At 45.4% G+C, this 2731-nt stretch overlaps 1 pseudogene; it reads right to left on the minus strand.

Annotated features, from left to right (window-relative positions):
- Positions 1-2206: 2206 nt before the first annotated feature.
- Positions 2207-2324, minus strand: LOC124546245 (annotated as a pseudogene).
- Between the last annotated feature and the right edge of the window lie 407 nt (positions 2325-2731).

The raw sequence follows: 2731 nt of genomic DNA on the forward strand, positions 1-2731 counted from the left end.
ATCACTTCGCTCTTTTTTGATGTGGCACACAGTGAGCAAGCAACAGTGTTTCCCGCCAAGTGTGTCTGCCCGCTGGGAGGTTCCGTCTGATTTCATGCGAGCCCTCATAACGTACCGGTCGTGCATTTCCTTCTTCATAACAATTCTCGGCCGCACACTGCGAGGACAATGAAGACACCCCAAAATATAGTCCGGACTTGGCTCCCTCTGACATTTATCTCTGCTCACATCAACCATGGCTATTAAGACAACATTTTGGCACAGACAACAAACTGCAATCCAGCCTAGAGAAGTGGCGGGCACCACAGGCGTCTGACTTCCATGACGAGGGCATTGGAAAATTGGTACGTCAAATGTCTAAAAGGAACTCCTTGTGTGCGAGGTCGCAGAACGGCCAATGATGTTTACGGCATTCGATGCCTTACACATTGTCTTCCACGCAACCAAAAATTGCCTGCTAATGGCAATAGGTAACGGGACTGGAGATATCCATCGGTGAGCACAGCACGAGGTTACAAAGCACAGTTGAACCGCTTAGTCGCCGAGTAACTCACAAATAACGCTAGCGGTGTTGATACAAAGCCAGAGCAATGACAACGACTGCAACAAAAGTTGCCGAAGTTGACATTTCGCCAGAGTGAGAAAGAAGTTGCAGATGTGCGCGATAGTGACCTTCTACGTTATGCACATGAAACTGCGCGCAACATAGATTACAATGATTTCAAGGGAAGCAGTGGATGGTTGCATAATTTCAAATAGTGCTACAGAATTGGTAGACGTAAGGTAACGATATTTCAAAAAAAGCGTCACCTTGACGACGCACTAAAACTGTGGAAACGACCCGAAAATTTTTAGATGAGATATACAAACTTATCCCATCATTCAGTAAGGAATTTTTTTCTACTCCGACCAATCGGGTATTAAGAGGTCTGTCAAGATCACCTGACATCAATGCCTTAACGTATTCGTATACAATTATGCCGACTCTGGATGGTAAGCCGGCCGAAGTGGCCGAGCGGTTCTGGGCGCTACAGTCTGGAGCCGCGCGACCGCTACGGTCGCAGGTTCGAATCCTGCCTCGGGCATGGATGTGTGTGATGTCCTTAGGTTAGTTAGGTTTAAGTAGTTCTAAGTTCTAGGGGACTTATGACCTCAGCAGTTGAGCCCCATAGTGCTTCAGAGCCATTTGAACCATTTTTGAACCATCTGGATGGTAAATTGGCTGGAAAGTTATTTACTGTGCTGCGGGAAGTTGGAGGTCCGCTGCTCTCTACGTTTCTTTCCCGTGTGCGTGACCTTACAAGGGAGGCAGGGAATATATACATCACAGCAAGCAATAGTGGGAAAATGGCTGTAACAAAATTACAACTATGCAATGAGCACTGCTTTTGGCCAATAGTTGGTCAAAATAAATTGTCTTTGCTTGGCCCTCGGTCTGCATATAAAACTCATACTCCTTTAGAGCAAACTATCCCGTCTGAAAAAGTATGTGACATTGCAATGTGTACCATGTGGAACTATTGGATAAATTCAGCCTCTGTTTTTTCCGTGCTTATAAAATATGTTATCGCAGGACTGCGAATTACACGATAAGTTCCGCAACATACTATTCCGCATTCGGTGGCTTGCCATCGCATTCCATTAACTCTCGTCCAGTTACACCAATATGATTCTACATTCATTCTTTAAGAGTCGATACCTAGCTGAATGTCCTGCACAGTTTGTAACTCCGATCTTGATGATGTGAACCTTTGTTATCATTGTGGCATGGCAATTTTCATTGGGCGAAAGTTAATGGTTTGTTTTCTACATTTCTTAATGTCGACCATGACCACTGTGTCAAGTGTAGTACATACATTCCATATAAGGTTGATCTCTGCACATTCCGGACACATTTTCTATCGTCGTCCTGATGCGCATGGCGAGTCAACAGCAGCTAATATTTTTCCTGTCACAATTGTTAACACAACACTTTCACATAAGCCTTCACCGACCTTACTTTCCGATTAAAAGCACTACATCTTCAGGCCACAAGTGACCCATCGGGATCATCCGACCGCCGTGTCATCCTCAGCTGAGGATGTGGATCGGAGGTGGTCAGCACACCTCTCTCCTGGTCGTTATGATGGTTTCTTTGACCGGAGCCGCTACTATTCGGTCGAGTAGCTCCCAATTGGCATCACGAGGCTGAGTGCACCCCGAAAAATGGCAACAGTGCATGGCGACCCGGAAGGTCACCCATCCAAGTGCCGGCCACGCCCGACAGCGCTTAACTTCGGTGATCTGACGGGAACCGGTGTATCCACTGCGGCAAGGCCGTTGCCCACTTTCCGATTAGCCCTCGTCAATAATAAACAGTACTGCAGGTAATACTGCTATTAAATTAATAAGAAAGAGCCGAAGTCCTTTAGAAAACGAATGGTTCTTCCAATCCATATGTGGCATACAGCAAACCAGTGCTTAACAGTATTGGTTAAAAACAGTCTTGTTTACAATTTTAGTTTTTTATTTTTCAACGACGCGTTTCGCCTTATTTAGGCATCTTCAGGTTATCTTTTATAGATGGACGCGGTAGGCACCACGATCTGCATAACGCGTTCCCGTTCACAGGAGCGAGTAACAGAGTACCGCGTCGTTGAAAAATAAAACACTAAAATTGCAACCAAGACTGTTTATAACCAATACTAAAACGAATGGTGAAGAAAAATGTTTTTGACGGAGGTGGATGGGA

Source organism: Schistocerca americana, chromosome 8 (genome assembly GCF_021461395.2).
Source record: "Schistocerca americana isolate TAMUIC-IGC-003095 chromosome 8, iqSchAmer2.1, whole genome shotgun sequence".
NCBI classification, from domain to species: Eukaryota; Metazoa; Arthropoda; class Insecta; order Orthoptera; family Acrididae; genus Schistocerca; species Schistocerca americana.